The 15,115-nt window shown below is 37.7% G+C and overlaps 1 long non-coding RNA gene across 4 annotated transcripts in view; it reads left to right on the top strand.

Annotated features, from left to right (window-relative positions):
- LOC147171601 (uncharacterized) overlaps positions 1–15,115 on the top strand; it is a 74,866-nt gene that overhangs the window by 30,785 nt on the left and 28,966 nt on the right. For all 4 annotated transcript variants that reach the window (XR_015095638.1, XR_015095636.1, XR_015095637.1 and 1 more), the window contains exon 2: positions 3,413–3,482. This is a non-coding gene — a long non-coding RNA (uncharacterized LOC147171601). The remainder of the gene's footprint in view (positions 1–3,412; positions 3,483–15,115) is intronic.

The following is a 15,115-nucleotide window of genomic DNA, read 5'->3' as shown; positions in this document are numbered from 1 at the left end:
TTTTTAATCTTGGTTGAATTTTTGTTTTTGCAGTATATGTTCACTTGTTTTTTTTGGTTTTTTTTTTTATCTTGCAAAGGGAAATGCTCCCGTTATACTGCACTGGCAGATATTTTTTCTTAAATGTATTAGCATATTCCTCATTTCATTACGTTGCACTTTGTTTCTAAGAGCAATTTTTCAGTGTGCAAGTCATTGAAATGGTATTCATGCTCACAGTAGTACAAGGAAGCGGCAGTAATGGCTGTCAGAGGCTGGCACGCCTCACTGAGCTGAAGACAACATTTTCCGTGCGACCGACTGCAGGGGATGTTTGCAGTTACGTAAGCCTCACATGACATGGTCACACGTGAGCTCCCCGATGGAACATTTAAAGACACTTGGGTAGAGATTCAATAAAAGCTTCTGCGCGCTTCTGGAGACTGTTTAGACACCATTGTAATCCATTTTTCCTGGATGGCTTCGACCTTGAGCTCCTCCTGGGATGTTAAAAGCCCGACTGTTTGCTTCCTGCCTGCATGGGCACTCAGGCATGTGTCGGTACGATTCTGCAGATCCCAGATAGCATTGAGTTCGACGATAAACGACGGCGACCCTCTCACATATGACTGAGCTTTCCACTGCTCTCCATTTACGTTAATGATTTGCGGGGAGGCTAATTATATATTAAAGGGAACATATTACGTCTAAGTGCCTATTTACATTGTTTGCACAAGGGATCCTCAGTTTACAATGACATGAAATGCACTTGCAACGATTTTGTGCAGTGGTGTAAGACTACATGGACTTGTGGCTCTAGAGGCAGGCTCAGTTAATCTTGTAATTACTGTTTTTCATTTCATTATTTATGCTGTATGCCTACAAGTGTTTTTCATTAAGATGAATACTGTCGATCAAGACTAGTGGTCTTCCACAAGGCTTTATACTAAGTCCACGTATTTTAGCATTGGACTATACAAAAATTAATACATTACAGTTGAAAAATGATTGCGGTCCTTGGGATATTTTGGGGGGGCGGCACGGTGGATGACCAGTTAGCACGTCCGTCTCCGAGTGCAGAAGACGTGAGATCAAGTCAGGGCTTCGGACTTCCTGGGTGGAGTTTGCATGTTCTTCCCGTGCCTGCATGGGTTTTCTCCGGGTACTCCGGTCTCCTCCCACATCCCCAAGAAATGCTTGGCAAGTTAATTAAACTATCTAAATTGTCCCTAGGTGTGATTGAGAGTGTGGATGGTTGTTTGTTTCTGTGTGCCCTGCGATTGGCTGGCAACCAGTTCAGGGTGTACCCCGCCTACTGCCCGAAGGCGTTTGGGATAGGCTCCAGCACCCCGCGACCCTTGTGAGGAATAACCGGTTAAGAAAATGGATGGATGGATGGAAGGAATATTTTGGCCCAGGAACGTCACATATTATTTTATATATATTATTATATTATATAACTGGGAAATGTTTTAAATGTTAAAATTCGAACAAAATTGTCCTACTTGAATAGGCCTCAGTACTGCAAAAAAAATAAGCACACATTGAGTCCTGTATCGTTTTTGCTTCATTTTTGCAGACTTTTCGTGACACATCCAAGAGACGCGCTTTCAAGTTGATACACAAATGTCTCACTTGAGTCCATTTTCTTCAACTTCGCAACTGAAAGCTCATCAAAAGCTTTTTCGGGGGCGACTGTCACCTATCACGAAGACGAATTTAGGAACGTCGGCAATCGATGGCATCGCAGCTCAGGACTGCAGAAGATGAACTCCTCCAGGGACACTTTGTAGAACCACTTTCTTCCGTGGCGGGCTTTTAGGCAAGGGGGATGATTTTTCAAGAAAAGTGTCATTTTTTTTTCTTTTTGATGTCTTTTTTTTCTCGGGAAGCCAAAGACGGCCCTTTCGGGTCTTTCGGCTAATAAGATGAAAAAGAATTTCAAGGCGCATGGAGCACAAGCGTCCTCTTTGCCGAGATTAAAGCAGCATTTTGAGGTCCAACGCGCACACTTAGATGTTATTTTTTTTGCTATTTTGTCATCTGTTTGATTCTCGTGGCTGTCGGCTTCCATTGTCACCGTTGTGCTGGCGCGGCGAATCTCTGCGCCGTTAAGACATGACCGAGAGAAAGAGAGAAAGAGAGAGAGAGAGAGAGAGAATCTACTAGGCTTTAATCTTGAAATTAAAGAGGAGTGCCGTTGCATTACCTCTCGCTTTGTGCTAATTGAGTTTCCCAACGCATGAGATGGTGTCACTGATTGCTACTTTCATGCTGCTGAGGTGTCACTCTCATTTCCGATGATTAAAACACACGGTCGAGGAAGCTTCTCTGAAATGTAACCACCTTTTTATGTCTTGGACCGATCAATGGCTTCCGCTTTATCTCTCATATGTCATCCAGATCTGGGAGTAAGTCACATATTTGCTAGTCATAAGTAAGCCTTTCTCAAGTCTTAACCGTCAAGTTTCAAGCAAGCCCCAAGTTACTGCGGCACAAATCACGCAAGTCAAGTCCCCACTAAATTTCAAGTAACTTGAGTAAAGACTTTACTTTAGGCAAGTCATAAGTCAGTTTGTACGATCTTGCTCCATCACAACAAATCGCTCTTTAGCCACTTTGGACTCTATAGCTGGCTATGTAGCTTAGTTAGCTGGATACATAAATGGATAATGGCCATCAAAGCTAAATGACCTTCACTGAGCAACACCCTGAAATGTGGACGAACCAATCACAGACACTGTCTGACTCTTTTTAATTTAAATGGATCAAATTGATCGAGATAAATGCAGTCAACAAGTTTATCTGCTACAAAATGTAAGCTATCCCTGCATTGTCTTTGATGTAATGGTCTTCTTCTTGCTCGTTACCAAAAAAACGCTTTGCTACCAAAGTGATGGCTTTTTACCATCTATAGTGCTAACAAGGCTAGCTTCTTCTTCTTTTTCATTTGAATGTTGGCTGTACAGTCAGTAACCTCCCGTTATTCTCTGGGGGTAGCGAACCCTGCCACGGATAGCAAAACCTTGTGAATTATTGGGCCATCACTACAATAAGGAAAATGGTTTGTAATTGTGTATTGATGCCAAATGATGACACTAACAAGATCCACCTAGCATCATGATTGTGCATAATCATGAACTCATGTTACATAAAATGACTGCTCGGCAGTTTATGAGCTAGCATACTAGTCTTAATAACATGCTAGTACGAGGAGAAGTGACGTCACGTAAACATATGCACTACTTTAAACAAACAAAATTAAATAATTAAACTCACCTTTTGGCACAAACTTTCAGGTTCACTTTTGATGGCTGACAAGGCGCATTCAAGGACTTTTCGGTAGTGCTGATAAGGCTAGCTACGTGCTCTTAGTTGCCTTTTGTTTTTGTTCTAATGAAATATAGTCAGTCTTTATTTCCCTTTTCCCCAGATAAACGCACATCAGCCAGTTTGGTCATTTCACTGAAAAATCAATCAATCACACCTTTGTCTGCTCCAAGGTAAGTAACTTTTTCCGTAGAGTCATTATATTCTGTTCTTTGCAGCAACAATGCTAACATAATGCTACCACTGGCTGGCTATAGTCACCATCTGTGGTGCTAACGAGGCAAGCTACATGCTCCTTGCTATCAAACCATTGCTTTTTGTTTGAGCTATGAATGATTTTACTGTTGATTTATAAAGGTTTCCATGATCTAATGTTTTTCATCTGAGACTCTATTGCTCATAACCTACAACCAGGGTTGTCAAACCTGTGCGTGTAAATGCAACAGCTACACAAAAAGAAAGCTAAAATAAATTGCCTGGTGCTCAGCGGGCCAAGCGACGTTGCCTCTTTGCCGGCATAATTTGTTTACTGAACTTGCTCGGTCATCTTTTTGGGGGGCGGGGGAGGGGGTCACGCCTCTGCTAAGCTTGAAAGCCCGCAGCACAGTTTTTTTTTTCCTCCACACGCACACACATTAGTTGTTACACTTCATTTGGTAAATGGATTTCTTTAGCGGGCAAAACACACCGCGAGGATTTGTCTCCATTTCTGTGTGAGCACTCTGGAACGTAAACAAGCTGTTGCTATGCCAGGGGTTTGAAAACTTTTTGGGGTACAGGGACCCCTTAGGAGAGATTTTTTTTTCCCCAAAGACCATCTCATTATTGTAATATAATTATCAAGTGTATCCCTCAATAATTTGCCTATTTATTTTTTTAACATTTCAATGCACAGTGGTATATTGATTTGTGTGTTTAATTTGTTTCATTTAGCTTGTAACAATTTACATAAAACATGTAAAAATGTAAACGGTTATTATATAATGCAATAACTGTACTTACTGTATGTAGTATCTGCGTGATGCATGTATAGCCTACTTTTGGCTGTGCACTGGCTAAATGAAGCTCCTCCCCTTACTTCAACCTAGTTGCTAGGCACCGAAATGCATCTATCTGGTGCCACAAGCAATATTTTAAATATTTGACATGGCTTTGGCATGAGCACAGAAACGGCTAGTTTTTGATTCAAAATAGAGAATCGACCCGCCGCCCCTTAAAAAAAAAAAAAAATTCACATAATATTGTTGTTTTGGTTAATGACCTAACAGCAGCATACCGTTAAATCTATTATAGATATTACAGGTGAAAAAATGCGCTTGTTGATTTTTGAGGGATTCAACCTACAAACTAAACCTAGTTTAGTTTGGGGCTTCTTTTTTTTTTTTTTTACGTGAGAAAAAAAATACTACATGTGTGAAGAAAGCATTACCAGGAAATCTCGTTTTAAAGACCTCCTGTTATGATGTTGCAGGTCAAATTGACCGAACTTTGTCAGCTTGGCTTAATAAGTGTGATAAGTATATTATATATATTTTTTTTAAAGTTCATTTTGTCCCGATTTTCACTCAGTGGTTCTCTTTGACCCAGAACAGGGAGATGAGGTGTCTCGTTTTAATCTATCATATCATAGAGGGGGGGGGGGGCGGGGGGGGGGGGGTACAATAATGATGAAAACTGATTACATTTACGTAATCAATAACACAAATTATTACTAGGACTTTTCATTGTAGATTTTTTTTTTTAATGGAAAAATCATATCACTAAAGCATGATTTGTGAAAGGTAATGAAGTTGGTGTTTTTTCTTTTTTTCTTTTTCTTCATTTCCAACACTTTTGTGCACTGGGTCAAAATGACTTGGGCACATTATTGCTGTTCTTAAGAAACCAACACAACAGGAGGATTTTTGAGGCCATTTCATAAGGCAAAAGTTTCAAGGACAAGTGCAAAAATGTGCCTTCAGTGTTAAGGGGGTGTTAACCATAACTACCTTTTATAGAAAATAAACTTACATCGAAAATCTGCGTCAGGAAAGCACTACCAGAAAATCTCTGTTTCGGGTCAAACTGACCCAACTATTTCTGCGTGGCTTAATAAGTGTGATCAGTATATTAGATTAAAATGATTTTCTCTTGTTGCGACTTAATGTCGGTGAGTCACTTTGACCCAGAACAAGACGAACTGTCTCGTTTGGACTGATGACGTTCTTAAAAAAATAAAAAAAATAATTTAAAAGGGAAAAAAACGGGGGCGAAATCACAAGTACATTTGAATAATGGATGACATAAGAACTTACTGTATTTCTATTTTACATGTAGAGATATTTAATGACTGTTAATGGAAGTGAGCCTTTTGGCTAGAATTGGATGCATTTACAATTTATTCTTGAAATGTTTATTAGTGTGCGTTGTGTCTCTATAACAAATAAAGGAAAAAGAAAATGAAAGAATGGTAACAAAGAAGTGGATTATTCTCATTGAAGCGTGATGTGTGAGCGTTAATGGAGTTAATAATATCTTCTTTTCTACACTTTTATTGTAACGGTTAAAAATCGACCCGGGGACATTATTGCTGTTTCTGAGAAACAAACCCAATGGGAGGTTTAATAAAGTCATTTTACAAGCCAAAAGTTTCAAATAACCCAAAATTTGCCTTTCAGGGTTGAGGGGGGTTATTACAGGGCAAAAGTGCAGCATACAGCTTCTTCTTTTTTTCCCTTTTTTTTTTTTAACACATCTTTATGTCCAGCTACGTCTGATGCATTTTATTGGACAACCTCGTATATATAATCAGTGAAGACAGCATGAAATTATAACATAATGAACTCTCTACAATGTCTTCTAATATGTCAAGATGGCTTCATTTCTAGCAAGGCTAATTTTACGTGCTCGGCCCAAAGTTTTCCACTTTACAAAGTCAGCCCGGGAAGCAAAAAGAAAAGGAGAAGTTCATGACATCGAGGTAAAAAAAAGTTCACGTGGTAATCATGCAAATCAGGCGATAGCTGCCTGACGTTATTTTTTGAAATCCTGTCAACAAGATTAATTTGTACAGGGATTAATTGTGTAAAAATTGCGACCCGGTCGGTCTCATTACCATTTAAATTCCTCGCGATGCTGGATTGACTTCGGGGACATGATATTTATTATGATGAGGTTGTCTGGCTACGAGATTGTGTCAAGTCACAAGACACATGTTGTCACGGTGTTTGTCACATTTTATCCAAGAGGGGGGAAAAAACATTTTATAAAAACGCAGCATAACCAATTTTTCAGACATTTTAACACCTGGAATATTTCTTCATAACATCACTGTATAGTGGATGGGCTATATTTTACACCTTAGTTCAATAGCTGATTCAGCCACTTAATTTGACCTGTTTAGCAAAAATATACCATTATTACACCAATTATTTGCTCAAAACGTGACAATGATAACATAATACAAGATATAACGTGTATCTTTATGTCGGGTTTTTTTTTCGGTTGGGGCGGCATTGCTGGAATGCAGAAGTCTAAAAAACCCAATACATATTATTTTTCAAAATTTTGCTTCATTTATTGTTTTTATCTTATTTCATAAGCATTGCGCACAGTTCAATAGCTTGCCATATCATTTCATGCAGGGAGATAGCGGCATACTGTCACATACATTGTGTTACGTGAAGTCAAATATTTATGAATGACGAAAGTTATCTAGTTTTTGTACTCCAGTAAATTGTGTCTTACTGTCTTACCATTCACCGTCTGGGTTTCCAAAGGGGGTCGCCATTGTAGAGTGACGTCACATTTTAGTCCGTCAGTGAAGCCGGGTTACTTTTTTTTTTTTTCTTCCCGACATCGCAAGTGGGTTTTCCGCATTGTACCTGCGCCTTCTCTGGCTTCATTCTAGTTTTCGCAAATGAAGCACAGAATGTTTTCCAACTCAAACTTCCAAGCATGCCACCTGGTGCATCTTTTGAAAGAGATGCCAATAAACATCTTGCTCAGTCTACTTTGAGCACTTTTTTTTTTTTTTTTTTTTTCTGTGCCGCCAAGCTCGCTGAAGACAAAAACGCTTTGTTTTCCTAATTCCTTGATAGCGTTGTGATGCAGACAACAAGAATGAGCAACACTGCCGCAGTTGGCGTTTAATTGTTGTCGCTCTTCTTTATTTCCATAATGACAAAGAACAACCCAGTTAACCAGCAAGCGGCCACAAAACAGGACGAAGATGATGAGCATGCGACAGACAATTGGCGCGCGATTCCGTCTCACCGGGTGTAATTGCACATCGATCTGCTTGTTTTGTTATGTTTTAATTAACAAGTAAATTACAAGCACGCAACGTGATCTGTTGTGAAAGGTATTTGGATTTACAAATAGATTTTTCTTTTTAAAAAATATTAAAAACACAAATGATCAATGAATAATGAATGAATACAATTGAGAAAAAACAAAACAAGGCATCCTAGTAGCACTAGTAACTTTGAACTTTTTTTTACTTTTCAAGTGTATGATAAGACTTTTAACAGTTATGTGTTCACGATATCCACTGAAGCAAATGCAGTTATGAATTAGCAGGTGTACCCAATGTTGTGACCAGTGGCAGTTATTGACTCAAGGCAAAAAGTACAATATAAAAGTTATTTTCACATTGTAAATTTCTTTGAAAACAGTTTTATGATTGTACTATATGTTGCTGATCTAATTAAGATACAGTAATATATTTGTGAAGAAACAAGACAAAAAGAAAGGGTAAAATTTTTTATTATTTTCACGTTTCATTTTTTTGGGGACAATTTTATGATTATACTATATTTATGTACTGTGATATAATTAAAAAATGACTATAATGATCAATAATCAAAATATTTTATATATATTTATAGCACAATAAAAAATATATAAATGTAAAAATAAATGTATGTACTATACAGCTATGGAAAGAAATTAAGTGGCCACTGCAAAATGATCAGATTTTGCTCTTTGTAGGAGAGAGCACGAATCCCAAATGCCGTATTTAAATATGGTCATTTAGAGCATGAATTATTTGCAGAAAATAAAACAATATATATAGTTTTTATTTCATATATTTATGTATTTTTACTGCACAGTTGCCCAGATTTTTTGCAGTGGCTTACAATAATATTAAATACACTTAGTAAAACCATTTTTAGGTGGTACTTGGTGTTTAAAAATAAAAATATAAAATCGCATCACCGATGTAGTCTTCACCCCTCACATTTAATTATATATATTTTTTAAATATCTATTCATGGAACAACACTGAAGAAATGAGACTTTGCAACAATGTCATGTGATGCAAGCTTGTATTGTATTACATTTACTGGACCCCTCAAAATACTGTAACAACACCACAGACAATATCTTAACCTCTTGCAACAAAAGTGAGTCCACCCATAAGTGAAATTATCTTCTTTCTTTTTTTTTAATGCAGGAAGGAATCAGAGTCGGATAAACCCAAATCCTTAAGAAAACTGAGACGGAATTGCGAACCACTAGGCCACCGTGCCGCTTTCTAAAAAAGTAATTGCCGTTTAAAAAGAACACGACGCACTTGCATAGTTTAAACACTTTCTCTCTGATGTGTGATGTTTGACAAGTTTTATTTCTTTTTCATCCACTCTCACAAGCGTTTGTGTGGCTTTCTGCTGACGTGCCTAGGTGAGGGATATACACACACACACACACGCACACACACACACATACACTTTCACGAGGATCATTTGAGTTTAAAAGCCGGCGGCACCTTAATTGGGAAGCGGAATATTTTATTCTGGGGCTTTTTTTAACGCAATGTGATTTATATGATGTTCTGCATTTTTGCTGCTGCGGGAAATAATCTCCTGAATTGTGTTTTGCTTCATGGAAATGAAAATTAGCTTTATACACACTGGCTCTTTAGAAGTCCCCAAGGATGCTGATGCTCCCGTTTCTTTCACAGCGGCACAAATGTTTCTTTTTTATTCACAGGCGTCAGCGCGACCAAGATGGATGGCTGCTGATCTGACGAGTTTAAAAATGTAAAAATGTCTGAAAGTTACGGGTCAACCGTCGACGTGTTGTTTCTCTACTCATAATTTGGGCTTCAAAGTAAACATTGATTTACAACTACTTGAACAAAGAGCGCATTGAAAGTTACTGCGCTCCACTCGGCACGCAGTCCCTTTATACGTATTTACACTCTCGGTGGCAGCTTAAATGACGCAAAAAGTGCACCGTCTGTAGCAATAAGTGCATTCTCACCAGTCTGCACCCATTTGACTTCTTTTGTAGCTGCCAAAGGCCATTAGAAAGACTCGCTAAAACTATTTTTGTCACCTCAAATCAAAGGTAGCAGAGATGGGGAAAAAAATAATACTCACACTCTCCTTAAGTACAACTACAAGCTGGATCTGGAGAGATAGGTGGAGTTGGTACCGTTGTCACTCGTCGGCCATTTTAAGACATTTACCCACTTAAATAGTCATAACTCGAATTCTTGACGGATTTACAAACAGATTGCTTTACCACAAACCTAATTAACGTGGCTATGATTGAGGCTGAAATTTGAAATCATAGATTTTTTTTTTTTTAACTCCTTCACCCCCAGCCATTTTCACTGAAGCAACCACCTTCGCACCCGGCTGTTTGACTGGATTTTGACTGATTTTGCAAGTCCCACAGAACATTGTGTTCTATTGCTATAAAAACACGGAACCTACCAAAATAAAGATTAGAGTCTCTTCTTTCATCAGGAAAAAAAGTCTCTGTTTTTCTTTTTAAAGACAAAAAGGGTTTGTTTACTTTTACTAGTTTCGGCGTCCACTGCCGCCTTCCTCAGAAGCTGTTTTTAACCGTGATACCAGGCCTTATTTCAAGGATTTGGTACTCACGACAGCGACCGCTATATTGGCCTCCATCTTGTGGCCATCATAAACTAGAAATGAGAATAATTGAAAATTTCCATTAATTTCATGAAATGTTAAGAAAAATCGTGTATTGGGATATCTAAGGCTTTCTTGTAAAATGACTTTTTACTGTTTGTTTTCAAAATTTTATGTATAAAAAGTACTAGTGGTATCGGTCTGATAAAGAGTTGTCTCAAACATCCCTAATTTTATAGATTCTGACCAAAGAATGTCAAATACTTTTTTTATTAAGACACACTGGAACTGTTTGAAATCGCTGAGAGGAAAAAAAAAAGAAAGCATCATACGTCTCCTTTAAGTGTTGAACTTGATGCTGTAAGACTAACAGATGAAATGGGCCTTCAGACCAGCTGGTCCGCATCGTCATTGTAAAGTCGAAGGCAGCCATTAAAAAGGAGCGCGCCGTCCAAAATCGGGTGCTGGTGATAACTTTTCAAACTGCAAAAATGTTTTTTTGTTTATTAAAAAAAACTAAACCAAAAAAAACATATATTTTGTGTTGGCTGTAATGTGTTGAAAAAGTCGGCCCGGGTTGGTTTGAATTGCCAAAATGCTTCCTCGCTGAAGAGGCTATTAAATAAATGTGCGATTGTGAAACAATGGGCTGGCATTATCAAGTTTGAACGGTGGCAAGGGGGGTGCTTTGAGGGGAAAGGGGGGGTGGGGGCATTGTGTAAAAAAACACTTGTCCTGCTAGCACAGGTGGCTGGAAAGCCATTATGGCTTTTTGTGTTTAATTTTATTCCAGGAAAGTAAACACATAAAAGCGCTCCAATTGATAGTCACAAAGAAATAAGATGTGGGCGCCGCCCTAGTGGTTCTGATTGTGTGGTATGTGGCAAAGTTCTCACAAATAAACGCTTGATCACATGACATGTAGCAGCCTTGCTGTGATAAATCTTTTTTCGCGATTATTTGCAAAGTCCACAGTTGCTAACCAAAACTGCAGCACCTACAGAGGGACGTAAACAGTCTTTTGGGAAGTGTGATATATTTTTTTTTTTTTACGTATGGTTGCTCCACAATTTGACACGAATAATGACGTGGCATTGCACGCTATCAAGGGTCCTTTGTTTAGGAGTTCCGATTCTATGGTGGTGGGCATAACTCGAGCCGTAGTCTACCACTAAACTTACACTAATGTTTTAACGTCAGTCAAGTCAGAATTGCAGTAAATAATTGTATGAAAAATACTTTGAGGCCATGAATATAAAACTGTTTAAAAACTTCGGGTGTCAGGCGATTACAATTTGTAATCGTAATTATTCACATGCCTTCAATAATTAACTCACAATTAATCGCAAATTTTATATCTGTTCTAAATGTACAATAAAATATTGTTTTCTAAGATTTCATTCTCTTGTTAACATTAAAGTGCGAAAAAATGTTAAACTAATAGAAATATGGCTGCACCTTTTAGTTATTGATACAGAAATTTCAAAATAATTCATAAAATTAAAAAACGAGTGGGATATTTATTGATTTGTGTTGAGGTCATTTTTCTGCCACTAGATGGCATAATTGCATTTGTAAGACGGTGACAGCTCAGTACATTTTTCTTTTCATAAGAGATATCTAATCTTTAAAATGAAGTAACTTGTGAAATTCTGCAAATTGTTTAAATTATAAAATACAACTTGACCCCAGCCTCCACAAATATATGCATTATTATTAAATTTGTTACTGCAAAATTTTGACGTAGACGTGTATATGCTGTGTTGTGACTGGAATTCCCCCAGTACAGGGGCGGTCATTAATCGCGCGTTAAAAAAATTAGTGCCGTTAAAGGAACTTTAAATGAACTCATAATTAACGTACTAATTTATGTCAAGACCGTCATAATACGAGGCCCCCAATGTACAATAATACCTCAATGACAGAGTCAAAAGTGAGCATTTACCTCGCTTGTGTAAGTGATAAAACATCACACTGACTCGACACAGTGAACGAGCAACAATTGCTTCAATCATGCAAGCGAGTCGCACTGGCCTGTGAAGTAATCGCCGCTCTTTACGCAATCAACCACATCCGCGGCTCGGGTCTCGTAGCACGCTCGATCGGGAGGGTTCTGCGCGTATCGCGGCATTGCAAACATGGCAACGCGATGACAGCCCAACGGCGCGGATAGTAAATCACCGCCTGTGGCCCGGCGGTGCTGAGCGACGCCACCATATTGGAAGTGGAGATGGCTTCTGAAATGATGAATGGCTGAAAGCCAGAAACACGTACACGAAACAGATCTGGCCGCAGATGCATCGTCCTTGAACAGGAAGACCGTGTGCGGCTGGATTTCTGTTGCTACAGAGACTACACACATCAAATTTGTTGGAATGTGCTTAGAGTAATCTGTCACTTAACTAGCGTTGAAGAAACGGAGAGGCATGTTGGAGAGGAGCTCGATTCGCCGGGGTCAAATTTGTCGGAAGGGGTCACAGTATTTCTTCTAACCTATGCTAATGTAATAATTGTCATTAATGACAGTAAATTTGTATGAAAAAATCTTTCTGGGCCATTAATATACAACAATCAAATAACAACTTTGTGGACTGTGTAGGGAGCCTTGTGGAATGCCACTAGTTTTCTATTGGAATGGCAAGTATTTTTGACATAATATAATAGTATAACGTGGACCTACGATTGAGCCTTGTGTAACACCAACAGTTTGTACCTACAGTACATATTTACATGATAAACAAAATTTACAAATATCCCAAAAAAACATCACTACGGCAGTTACTGACTGCCATCTTAACCATGTATTCTTATGCCGCTGCAAAAACTAATTTGTTTTGCACCATTTGTAGGGCTGGGTATCGATTCAAATTTCCTCAAACGACAAGAGTTCAGTTTGATTCGATTTCAATTATTATTTTTTTGATTCACTTCAGTCCAATAATAATTCTGGAACATCAATTCTTCTTAAATATCAAGGACATGATAAAAACTCCACACACATTCAATTCCATATAAAATTTTGCGAAGGCAGTAACTGGTTAAATGATTTAGTTTATTAATAAAAGTAACGCGTGTTATCACTTAACTGTTACACAAACATTGACAACAGCAAGGAGGAGATAAAATAATATTGTCATAAATCAATTCAATAATTGCACATAGAAATTAAAAGATTCTGAATTGTCTTACAATGCAATAAGTCATGTCTTTCATAAATGTAAGAAAATACTTTTAAATTCATGTCGAGAAATCAGTAAGATACAGAAAAAAATTGGCCCTTAAAATTATATATATTTTTTGTATGAATTTATGAGAAAAAGAGATATTGCAATGTTGACATCCATGTGTAACAGTATACTGCACAAATTTGTCCACCAGTTGTTATTTTTACTCTAACGGCAAGTAATTGTGAAATTTACTGTATGTAAATGTAAAAATATGTGGGCCTAGAATAGAGCCTTGTGGAACTCATGTCAGTCTGTCTATTACTTATCCTACTAATGCTAATGCTAAGTTAACATTCAAATGAAAAAAAAAAAACACAGTGTAGTTTGTATGGAAAAGCAGCCTGTAAAATGATTGGAATACGGCTTTGTATGCTTGGAATAACTCCAACTGTTTTGTCAACTTTTTTCCATCTGCTATTTACCAAAACACGATAATTCACAGCTCAAATATACAAAATAGTTAATCATCACGACTTTTAGACATTTTCATGCACCAAAATGTTACGGATCACCGCGTACTTGACAAATTCCCAGCAGCGGGTTTTTATTTGCTAGCATTGTTATCATTTTTTAGCCCTTTCAAACCAATAACAATATTGATCTCTGATGACATCCAAAACAGACCAATGGTGGCGTTTTTGCTTATGATCGTGTCGACTGTTTTCTGCCAAGGAAGTAGTTTTCCTCTGCGCTATTAAAAAAATAAAAATAAAAAAAATAATAAAAAAAAGTCTGGTGAGCATAAAGTGCATTTTCGCTTCGTCTAAGGGGATTATTCCGACGCGACACCCGACTGTGGCAATTGTTGCGATAGCGGTGACAGAACGGAATGAGAAAGATATTTGAAAGCAATTTGAGACTTTTTACTTTCTTGAATTGCAGTGCACTTTGCAAAATGTTACTTGAGGTCTTCTCAGTCTGTACATGGAAATATTTGTCATAGCTTTTGCTGTTTTAGTATCTTTGCCAACATCCGTGTGGGATGTCATCTGTTTCGAGGCAGGGTAAAAAAAAAATAATAATCCTACTTGAAGGATCTATGTTAGTGGCTTTATATTATGCATATTATGTGTCTAAAATTAAGTAAAATAATAATAATAATAATAATAAAAACTATCATAATCATTTGTTGCTTGGCAGATCTGATCACACCCTTTTGATTTAAGTTTTTGCAGGTTCATACCTGCATTTTGTCTTAATTCAGTTGACAAAAAACACATACTATCATGTTTTTATAGCATTTTGAGGACCGTGTTTTGGTGGTCATTGAATTGGGAGATCATCATCGTCTAAAATAAAAATAATAAAACATTCACAAAAAAAAGTACATTACATTCATCCAGTGGTCATTAAAACCATATACTGTACATTTGTCTGGCGCATCACTTGTTGCTAGGCAGATTTGGTGACACCCTATCTTCAAGAGCCCTGTGACGAATAGCGAAAATATGCGAATTGACAACCGTAGATGCCACAAGATGAGTACAAGAATAACAAATAGGTGAGCCAATAATTGCAAACTCACAAAGTGCACTGAACTTTAACCGTCATCTGTTGCTAGGCAGATTTAGTGACACCCTACATTTTAAACTTATGTTTGTACTATCAGGAATCAGATAAAGTTTTAAATCACAGGTTTGTGTGTGTCATCATCTGTCGCTAGGCAGATTTAATGACACTCCATTTTTCATGATTTGCTTTTTTTCGCAGTGT

The sequence above is a fragment of the Leptonotus elevatus genome, chromosome 7, assembly GCF_054856555.1.
Source record: "Leptonotus elevatus isolate MCC_2025b chromosome 7, RoL_Lele_1.0, whole genome shotgun sequence".
Classification (NCBI taxonomy): Eukaryota; Metazoa; Chordata; class Actinopteri; order Syngnathiformes; family Syngnathidae; genus Leptonotus; species Leptonotus elevatus.
The sequence above is the reverse complement of the archived record's forward strand: the minus strand, read 5'-3'. Positions and strand labels throughout refer to the sequence as shown.